The following is an 11,476-nucleotide window of genomic DNA, read 5'->3' on the forward strand; positions in this document are numbered from 1 at the left end:
CCTTTGTTGCCAATAACGGTGGCCAAACGTTTTCGTTAACTCTTCACAAGCTTTTCACACACTGTTGCTGGTATTTTGGCCCAGTCCTCCTTACAGATCTCCTCTAGAGCAGGATGTTTAGGGGCTGTCGTTAGGCAACACAGACTTTCAACTAAGCTGAAAGACTCAGCCACGTCTCATCTTAAAAGCCCTTGCTGATGGAAGGAGATTTTCACTCAAAATCTCTCACTACATGGCCCCATTCATTCTTTCCTCTACACAGATCAATCGTCCTGGTCCCTTTGCAGAAAAACAGCCCCAAAGCATGATGTTTCCATCCCCATGCTTTACAGTGGGTATGGTGCATTTCAGTATTCTTTCTCCTCCAAACATGAGAACCTGTGTTTCTACCAAAAAGTTCTATTTTGGTTTCATCCGACCATAACACATTCTCCCAGTCCTCTTCTGGATCATCCAAATGCTCTCTAGCGAACCGCAGACGGGCCTGGACGTGTACTTTCTTCAGCAGGGGGACACGTCTGGCAGTGCAGGATTTGAGTCCCTGGCGGCGCATTGTGTTACTGATAGTAGCCTTTTGTTACTGTGGTCCCAGCTCTCTCTAGGTCATTCACTTGGTCCCCCCGTGTGGTTCTGGGATTTTTGCTCCCCGTTCTTGTTATCATTTTGATGCCACAGGGTGAGGAGGGAGTTGAAAGTCAGTGTTGCCCAACGACAGCCCCAAAACATCACTGCTCTCAAGGAGATCTGCATGGAGGAATTGGCCAAAATACCAGCAACAGTTAAGTGAAAAGCTTGTGAAGAGTTACAGAAAACGTTTGGCCTCCGTTATTGCCAACAAAGGGTACATAACAAAGCATTGAGATGAACTTTTGGTATAGACCTAATACTTATTTTTCACCATGATTTGCAAATACATTCTTTGAAAATCAAAATCAGATTTTCTCTTTTTTTTTTTCCACATTCTGTCTCTCATCTTTGAGGTTTACCCATCTTGACAATTACAGGCCTCTCTAATATTTTCAAGTTGGTTGACTAAATACTTATTTGCCACACTGTATTCAAAAATGAAACCAGTGGACCCAATTTATTATGCAATGGCCAATCATGAAATAATACTAGACTGATCTTTTTAAGCGACACACATTGGTCATCACGTTTGGACCACAGATTAAAATAATTACACGGCCAAGGGTGTAGGTTTGGTCTCAACATTGGTAGGGATGATTTTTTTTTTTTTTATTATATATTTTTTGCTGGGCACAGGACATTATAAAGACCAAACTGATTATTGACCGGGGGTCAGGGCTACATTTCTCAATTATTTTGATTTATTTTGCATTGATCAATTAAAAATAAATCTGTATTGACTTCTTCTAACGTTCATGTGTATTGGTTCAGGTGATACAAGTTTCGATTCAAACCTTTGTTTGAATCAACAACTACTAAAGAAACATTTTAAAGTGCGAGTCCCTTTAAAAACTTTTTTTTTAAAATGGAGAGGTTTCCAAGAATAGGTACACTTCTTGGGGACACTGGAGTACCCCTAGACTCAAACTAAAGTATTGAACTATAAAAGTGAATGAGGGAAAAAAAATTATAATTGAAAAAAACAAAAAAATCTGATATCCAAGGACTGATCTACATTCAGGCGTCCTACACTGCCCCAGGACTTGAACCAAACTACTCTCATGAAATTCTGATTCGTGATTTCATTTCACAGATTTTTTTTTCATTTCAGTTCATGTTAATACCATTTTTTAAAAAAAAATGTAAATAAAGGGACTTGCACTCTGAAGCCACCACGTTGTATTACCATAATGCACATAATGCAAACAATGATCTAAATGAGGGACGGCTCGCTTGACTTGTTTCTTGCGGAGGCTGGCAAGTTAAATGCTAGGCTATGCTAAATCTGATGCAGGTTGGACTTTCAGCAGCAAAATTAGTGGTGTTTCCCCCACCTCCACAACACTGACGTCTTATTTATGTGACAACGCGTGGGTTACGCGTGGGATTTTGAATATTTAAAATTTGCCAAACAACGCCACCCTGGATTTCTACCAGGGAAAATATTTTAAATATAAGGTAAACAAGGGTCGTGCTGCAAGGAGAGCAAGAAGCATTTCTGCTATGTACATTTTTTTAATTTTGTGAATAAATAAATAAATAAAAATAAATAAAAGACTTCCAACATAAATTGACAAACCCACGGGGCTCGGACTTACCAGTGGGGGGAGGGGCGAACTCCAAAACACTACAAAACAAACCCAAAACCAAACCAAGATGTCGCCACCACCCGAACGCCACCCCCCACTGGAAGCCCCAAGCCCTAAACAACAGAAAACGAAGAAAACAATGGTGATCATAAATAAATGAGCAACAATCTCATTTATCGATATACAAAAAGTTAAAAATGAAAGAGCTGGATCCGTATCCAGATGTCTAAGGGGTGCCGTCTGTGCGATACCAGCTCTTTAAAGGGCGGCAGAGCAATGTGCGCACGCAACCAGTCTGCCCCGCAAGGTGACGACATCCACTCAGCACGGCGATGACATCCGCTCCGCCCAACACGGAAGAATTGGACATGAGAATTAACGTAAGCAAAGCAGCAGTGTCTTGTTATTAGCTGTCGCCACGTCACATGGCCAGCCCGCAATCACTCCATGCTAAAAGAAAATTAAAACAAATCGCGTTAACGAAAAACTGGCCTAAAAATGGTTTAAAAGACGCCATACGTACAGATCCGAGTCAGTGATCCCTGCCTGACAGAATTAGGAGGTCAGGGCAAATTTGTTGTCTCACGCTGATCACGCCAGGTGTGACAAATCTAAGCCAACAGCAGCAGATGTTCGCGGGTTGTCACTACACTGAGCGAGCAGTGTATTTTAGCCTAACATTAAAAAGTTCACAGCAGTGCACATTCTTACCCGGCTGACAGCTGACGGGAGCATAAGCAAGGCAATTGGACGTAGGAGACCTCCACACCAAAGAGCAATTGATGGAGTCAAGATGGCTCCCTCCTTATATTCTCGCAGTCGGAGATCTGGGCGATTAATGGCGTCACCAGCCACAACAAAGCGTCGCCATATTGAAATGGGGGTGAAAAGATACACACATATATATTTACCTATTATTATATTCTTGTATGCATATTTACTCATATAGTTAATAACTAGAATATATTCTTTCTCTTATATCCTAAAACACAGTGTTCTTTGTTCTACCACATACCATCTGGACTTAATTATCTCTGTGTGTTGGTCACAGAATTCAACAGCCCCCAACAGCCAGCTTCACATTACCTATTTCCAAATAAGGTTAAGTTTGTATTCTGACTTGGCCATAAGGCAGGACTAGGCTGCCTATTGGCTCTGACCACATCTGTTAACACAAATATATACGGGACAAGAAGGGGGGTGAGACACTTTCACGGAGCCCGTATCCGTGAAATGTCCTGGCCGGTCAGTATTTCCTCAATAAATGTATTTGAACATTTTCTGTAACTCTAGAATTGTGTGCCGTTCACTTCCTGTTTTTTCCACGAGAATAAAAGAACCTGAGAAAAGAGAAATCGTCTTTGACAGTTTTTACACGACTATTTTTCTTCAATTGGCGTTGTCGGCGTAGGATTCTCGCGGGAGTTGGCGGCACAGAATTCTGGAATTCGGCTCACTCGGGGACAGACGGTGTGGTACCAAAATAAGGTAGGAGTGTTACAAGATTGCACTGTTGCCTTATTACGCTGCTGCCCCGGAGGGGGTTGAATTTTTATTGAGGAAATTAATAATGTGTATGTTATTTATTTATATATCGCGATTACAAAATGCATATAAGAACACCCTATGTGAGGTAGTTCCGGGCGTCTTTGACGACCCGTTTCGTGTTGTAATTAAGAACTCCCTATGTGAGGAGTTCCGGCTGGACCGATTTGCGTAAACCACGAGTAAAGTGCATTTCCAGCGTATATATGAAAACGCTGAGATCCTGGGATGGGCGGCATGAGCAACTCAAATTTGTTCCGCGGATGTTTGTTATTTGTCGTTGGTTTGTGTGAGTATGTGTGGGGTGCCCCAACGTTTCTCTTCTTTGTCCTCTTTCTTTTCTTTCCTCTAATTGTGAGTGAAGTGAGCGCTCCTTATTCTGCTCTCGTGAGTGGAGAGGGAGCGCGGACGAACAAAGTAATTGTTTTTGAAATACTTAAATATCGAGTATAGGATAATAAATGAAGCGCCTTTGTTCATATTCTGGCAGGCACCCGTGTGTGCCACGTGGCGCCTTTGATTAAGATAAGGGGAATGGTGTTCAAAATTTAGGAGAGCAGGCCGCTGTGAGCCCCCCTTATTGTGTTCTGGCCAAGCACAATACGGGAGGCTGTAAATATATTTAAGCCCTCTCTTTTTACTAGAACTAATATCAAATTGATAGTAATGGGGAACAACTGATTATTGAAATAGAATTTATGAATGAAATGAAAAGCGAGTGAGGTGAAATAAATAATAAACTAGTGAGCTTAATTGAGATCGATAGTATGATCTTTAGAGCTCAAAATGTTTTGTTAAACAACCTTAAAAGTAATGAGATTTGTTTAATTTGGCGGAAAATGACATGTTGAGACAATGATTATATTGTTTGATAAAATATGTTTACCTTAAGTTTTAAGACCAGCTAATGAGCTGCTAGACGACATTTTTTCTCTAATGTGTTTATTTAGTTCTAAACTAATGATTTATTCATTCACGAGCTCATAGATTAAAATAGGTTTAAATATCTGATTAAAATATGGAGCAAGGATTGTTGTGATTTGTGAAAATATTGTGCTAAGAAGGTAGTATTCTGATTTAAAAATAATACATCGGTGGGAGATAATTTCACATTTGATTGATCAACAAATGTCGAAATTAAACTCCATCCGAGAACTCTAAACCAATAGCTTAATAATAATAAACTTCTCTGGAAGGCTGTTGAAGCGAGACTAAATCGGCAAAATCTTAACTGTAATCTATCAATTATGAAGAAACAGTTGGCACAGCTGTTATATTTATGCTAGAAAAAAAATAATATATATATATATATTGTAACAGGAGAACTGCAGAAGCAGTGAAAAAGGGAGGGGGGGCAGCGGAGCCCCAGCCCAGACGATGACCACGATAGCTGACACAGACTTGTTTTCACCCCCTCCCCTAATTGAAAGCAGATGGCAAAGGCCAGTCGGCTGCTGTCCTGTGACCAAATCCAAAAAAGATCCCAGACAAAGACTAGAAGTTGGAACTTAAATAGATACACCCTAACACCTGGAAATTAACTCATGATTCCAAATCAATAAGGTGAGTTAATTGACTTAAAATTGTTATTAAATGATTTTGACTTTTTGCAGAAACACTGCCAGAATTGGCTATCGACGGAGAGGTTTGGATCCAGGCACGAAGATAATTTATGGCCTGCGGTGCTGTAGTGAGACTGATATGTACTTGTTTATTTTTCACCAATTGGTTGACATTCTGTCTTATCCTAGGTTTAAATTTGTTGTTCTTGAACATTTGGTCTCCTGTCACTCCATTGTTTGCTGTTTTCCGAGACAGGTTCCCATCTTCCACACCAACCACTAAAGCTCCCCGACTTCTAACCTATGATGCCTACCAGATCTCACCTCGACTAATGCATAAGTATTTAGATTGATGACTAAGACACGAAGCTCAAGAATTGGGACCCATGGTGGGACAATGCCGTTTGGCAACTGATTGGACATGAGTTCAAATACCCCTTGACATGTATTCTTTAGGTACTGAATGTTTTTGTATACAGGTCACTGTGATCCGAGGGACCTGCTGACATTGGACTGCATCACGGTGAATCCAATCACATTTGAGGTAGCTTTGAATGGTTTTATTAATGTGCCCCTGCACTCCTGTAACCAGGACGCAACCAAGGGGCACCACATAGACGCTCAAGAAACTCCAGTGTTGATGATTTAATTCAAAGGTGGAAGTGACAAAGTACTAATTAATTTTAATGTAGATTGGACACTGAGAATTGGAAGCAGCTGAAGTAAATCTTAAAATTGACAAAGAGCAACTATTGATTCACGAAAGAATGAGAGGGGACCTGTCTTGAGTCATGTTCGAAATATTAGACGATATGCAATCTAATTTTGATTTTTAAGGACTTGAAAATGCCAAACTTTGCTAAAATGTAATCTTTTGGGTCACATGCTGATATAATCTGGCTATTTTTGACTTCAGCTGTGACCAAAATAATGGGATGAACGTTTTTATTAATTTCGTAATCTGGGATGTGAAGAGAAGTCCAATTTATGTAAATTTTGTTGTAATGAAATTATAGTGGGAAATAAGTGGCCATTTTCGTCGAGAGATGCCACAGCCAAATTTAATTGACAAATTACTAAAGAGGGAGCAGACAATTTTGAGAGAGGAAATAGACTTTATTTGGCATTACGCTAAACGACGTTATTCTGGGAAAATTGTTAATTTTGTAATCATGTAAGAATTTTGTTTGTACAGTTGGGAAAATTGCGTTTTCGTATGGCTTATGATGATTTCATATTTCCGTTGGAGGGAACAAATTTCCCAGAATAATACCAATTTTTATTTTTCATTTTCTTTTTGATTTTTTGATTTTTCATTTTATTTTTGATTCTTTGATTTTTATTTTTCATTTTTAAGTTCGAATGGTTTTGATAAATTGAGGCTCAAGTACTTTTGTTTGGCTAATAGCACGTACTATTGATTTTTCGGTTTCCGATTTTTATTCTTTGGAATTTTTAGCTTTTCATTTTTCTTAACTTTGAAGATAAGTTTCAAATGATCTTTTTCACTTTTGAAATTTTGTGTGATGAATTTTTGATTCAGATTTCCTTTTAATGTTTTCTTTTTCTTTCGCGACTTCGGTAATCTTACATTTTTATTTTGTTGTGGTTATTTTTTATTTTTTTAAATTTATAGAAGCCATTTTTGATTTGATATACCTTGCTTTGCGCGTTTAAATTTAACATCAGGCAAGGACTTAGTTAGGTCTACTCAACCACTTTCTCCATATGTGGGGTAGAGTGCCAAAGTTAGCTTGAGCCATGGTGACCTTAGTAGGCCTCCCTTGAAAGACTCCTGGTGGACTCCAACCGGACCGGAGCGGGCTGACTGAACCGTATTCCTTCTATCAGACTGGCAAAAACCCCATTACGCCAGGCTATTTATCCATCCAGCGACATACTGAAGTCCTACTAAGAGTTGGTTGAATCTTTCTGATGATATCGCGGAACAGAGGTTGTTTCACAGCCGGCAGAATATACTGGACCTTTGCTTCGTCTGACCATGGGGGAAGGGCATTCAGCTGTTGGCTCTGGAATTTGTTGCCGTTTTCCCTTAGGAAAACTGACTCTCGTCGCCATTTCAATACTGACTTCAAACTAGCCTTGTCGGATTTGCTATCTTTTCTCTGTCCTTGAATTTGTCACCAGTTTTTCTTATCTGTTTTCTTCTTTTGATCGTACATTTGGTAGGATGTTTTCATTTGATTACATGATGATCCGGAGTGCCAGAAAGGCGTCTTCAAATGGATTAGATTTATTAATGTTGGTAATGTTTGCCTCTATGGGGTTTGCTCATTTTGTTTTTGTAGGGTATAATAATGATGATGTATTTACAAGGAAATTATTTCTTTTGAAATAATATTTTGTTTTTTAGTTTCCAAAGAGGGATCTTTCAATTTTGTTTGGATTTTTGATTTAACTCGCATGTTGTTATAAATTCATGATGATCGTTTGGATTTTTTCATTACAATGCTTTTTTGTTTTTACGTAACCTAGTAGTGTTATAGTTTTATGTTATATATAGCCATGCTTTGGTTTGTAAGCATGGCTAAAAGAGGGACATCATCATCATCATCATTATTATATACTGTACCTATGGGGGGTTGTGTTGATTTTTAAACTCTAAAGAAACATGATTATATTTTTATGTTTTGTTAATTATCTACTGACATATGGATAGTTTTTTTTTTTGAAGGTTTGATGGATCTGTGCTATCTGTTCAACTGAAAACATACAGATAATATGACACTACATATTCAGATGAGTTAAAACTTTTGCAAGCATATTGTTCAAGCACATTATTCTCCCATATTTTAAATGGAAGGGATTTAGTTTCTGTGTTAGTAATATGGTAGGAAGAAACAGATGAGTTATTGCTCTCCCAGGTGATAATGATTTGTCATATGTTCCAGGAGTTTGGAGATAGATGCTTTTGGGATTCTCCAGGTGGTAAGATTACATATATGATGACTTGAGAGGATAAGTGATGACAATTTGGCTATTTTCATGTCGTTTTTGAGTCCTGTCAACACCGTTGACAGGACGCACGGCCTTCGCCGGATGCACGGCCTCCATTACCATCGTGAGCTTGGTGACTCACTGATCTGGTGGGGCTGCAGGGTGACCCGGGTGTCAGCCCATGCTCTCCGAAGGTTAGATGATCGGAGGGCTGATTCAGTTCCCACTTGGACCCTGAGTGGGTGCACCCGTTGGCTTTAACTGGTGCGAGTTTCATCCCAGCCGAGGGTATTGTCCTTTCTGTGCGTGAAGGTTTTCAGGTTCCTTTGACATGAATGAATTTTAATTGTGACAGTTATCTTCCTGCCTGTAGAATTCCAACGAGCATTTTATTTAAATGAGGTCATTGAGTGATAGTTCTGATTAATGTTTAACTTGTATCACATTTAAACGGCCATTTTTATAGTATTAATACATATTTTTTCTTTCTTATGAGCAACTATGACGTTATAACCTACAAGAGCGACCAGCATTTTTTTTTTTAGATAGGCTGACTCATTTTATGTTTAATTGTTTATGATTTGATGTTTTACTATTGCATTCTGTGTTTTTAGTTGAACAGATTACAGCACAAAAGAGGGCGGTGTCAGTGTTTACAATAGTATAAGATATTGATGATTGCGTTTTGTTTTCTGAACTGCTTTCTTGACCACTGGACATTGCGTTAAGGATTGCGATTATTGTTTTCTTCAACACACATTGACAAAAAGGATTAGTTTCAACCTGAGCCATGGAATATCAACATGGAACTGACCCTTTTCCCGTGGAGTAAGTTATGAGCTCAATCCCTTATAACACCAAGGCCATGAGATTGCAGCGATGCTGACTTTAACTTTGCACACCTGTTTGGGACGGACTCTGGGAATTCGTGTGTGCTCGCCCTTGGGAAATGGGAATGTGTTTTGCTTTCTGGACTCAGATATTATGGTTTATTTTTTAATTGTTTATATTATACGTTTTTCGTTTCTTTGTTTTACCGTTTTTGTCTCGTCACCTCTCGCGTGGTTTGTGATGTATTTTTTGAGTTTACTTGGGTTTTGTTGTTTTTTTGCTGATTTGTTGTTTTGTTTTTTAGTTGGGTGGATTCAATTTTTAATTTGAATCCAGAGAGGGATTGAAAAGATACACACATATATATTTACCTATTATTATATTCTTGTATGCATATTTACTCATATAGTTAATAACTAGAATATATTCTTTCTCTTATATCCTAAAACACAGTGTTCTTTGTTCTACCACATACCATCTGGACTTAATTATCTCTGTGTGTTGGTCACAGAATTCAACAGCCCCCAACAGCCAGCTTCACATTACCTATTTCCAGATAAGGTTAAGTTTATATTCTGACTTGGCCATAAGGCAGGACTAGGCTGCCTATTGGCTCTGACCACATCTGTTAACACAAATATATACGGGACAAGAAGGGGGGTGCCGGTCAGTATTTCCTCAATAAATGTATTTGAACATTTTCTGTAACTCTAGAATTGTGTGCCGTTCACTTCCTGTTTTTTCCACGAGAATAAAAGAACCTGAGAAAAGAGAAATCGTCTTTGACAGTTTTTACACGACTATTTTTCTTCAGGGGCAAAACACGAGTCACAAGCAGTTGCTCTGTCGTGCATTGTCGCACAAACGCGTTGAACTTTTGTCTTATTTGCGGGGTTTTTTTCCGTCGGAATGACTAAAAGTTGTCGTGTTGCAGGATGTAACACAAAGAAGAGTTGGGAGCCGCATTTGAAGTTCTTCATTCTTCCTCGTGAGAAGAAAAGGACAAGCTATTGGCTGAAAGCAATCAATCGAGGAAAAGTAAAAGAAAACAGTTCCGTGGACCAGGCACATTTACGTTTGCAGCCGACATTTTATTACTGGTGAGTAAACTTTAATTGATTTTTTTTTTGCCCCAATTAGCTGCTAGGATTCAATAGACTATGCTAGGGATGGGAATCGAAATCCGATTCCAATTCCGAACCGGTTCCTAGTGTTTCAAGGCCTCGACATCACAATGAAAAAGCCTTAACGATCCCTTTGACCATTCCTAAAGATGCGTATTGCGTCATGACGTGTCTTGTTGTCCAGACGCATCAAACTAACATGGCGGCAACAACCACTCGCTCTAAAGTTTGGCTAAACTTCACCATGAAAGGGGGTGAAAATGAAATGCTACAATGGTTTAGCAGGAGCACTGCAGCCGTAAACATAACAATGACAGCACGTAGGTTCAAACGCTCAAAAGTGTGTATTCACTTCACGAAGAAAAAATACAACAAAGCGACTTGCAGTCATTGCAAGGTGGAGATAACCTCAACGGGAGGGAATACAACTGTATTGTCCTCACCGAGACGATAAGGCTCAGTCCTGGCTATACAGCTAGCTAAATTCCCAAGTGACGATGCAGAAGACGTTTGTATAATTTGCTGACTTTATTCAACCATCACTTGAAGAGTGAAATTAAAAATAGAAATGAAACAAATCAATTTCGTCCCCAATAACAAACAGGTTCGCATCAACGTAAATCAGCGATGATTTGCTGCTAATACAATAAAAACACAAACAGTTAGCATGCGTTCGCTAGCATTAGCACATCGTTCAAACCACTGCACAACTGGATTTAAGTGTCCGATCGCGAGTGGAAACACACAACAACAACACAAAAGATGATGCATACAGGCGTTGCCTCTAGATAGTTCACAAATATTAACAAAGAACGTAGGCTCGTAGCAGTGTTTCCCTCTAACTCGCACATCGCTTGGATGCTTTGTAGCTGCACTTCTTCGTGTGTAAGCGCGCTCGTCTTCACGTGAGTGCATTCTTCTTCGCGTGAGGAAGCGCAAGGGCGCCCCCACTTGAGCGTGGAAGCACCATAAAAACTAAAAGACATGCATTTTAAATATAATCGTAAATAATACACTGTAACTGTTAAAATGTAATATCCCCAAACTACCGCCCGCCTCCTCATTTGGTCCGGCCCCCTGAACTATTTTTTTTCTCTTTATTTTACCAATATGTTTATTTATTTTCTAGCTTTTTTCTGTGAAGAACCCAGAGAGGGTTATTTGGTTATTATCTATTTAATAAATAGTGTTATTATTATATTATTATTTTTATTTTATTTACTTGTGTTCCATGAAGAAT

This window comes from Corythoichthys intestinalis, chromosome 19 (assembly GCF_030265065.1).
Source record: "Corythoichthys intestinalis isolate RoL2023-P3 chromosome 19, ASM3026506v1, whole genome shotgun sequence".
Lineage (NCBI taxonomy): Eukaryota > Metazoa > Chordata > Actinopteri > Syngnathiformes > Syngnathidae > Corythoichthys > Corythoichthys intestinalis.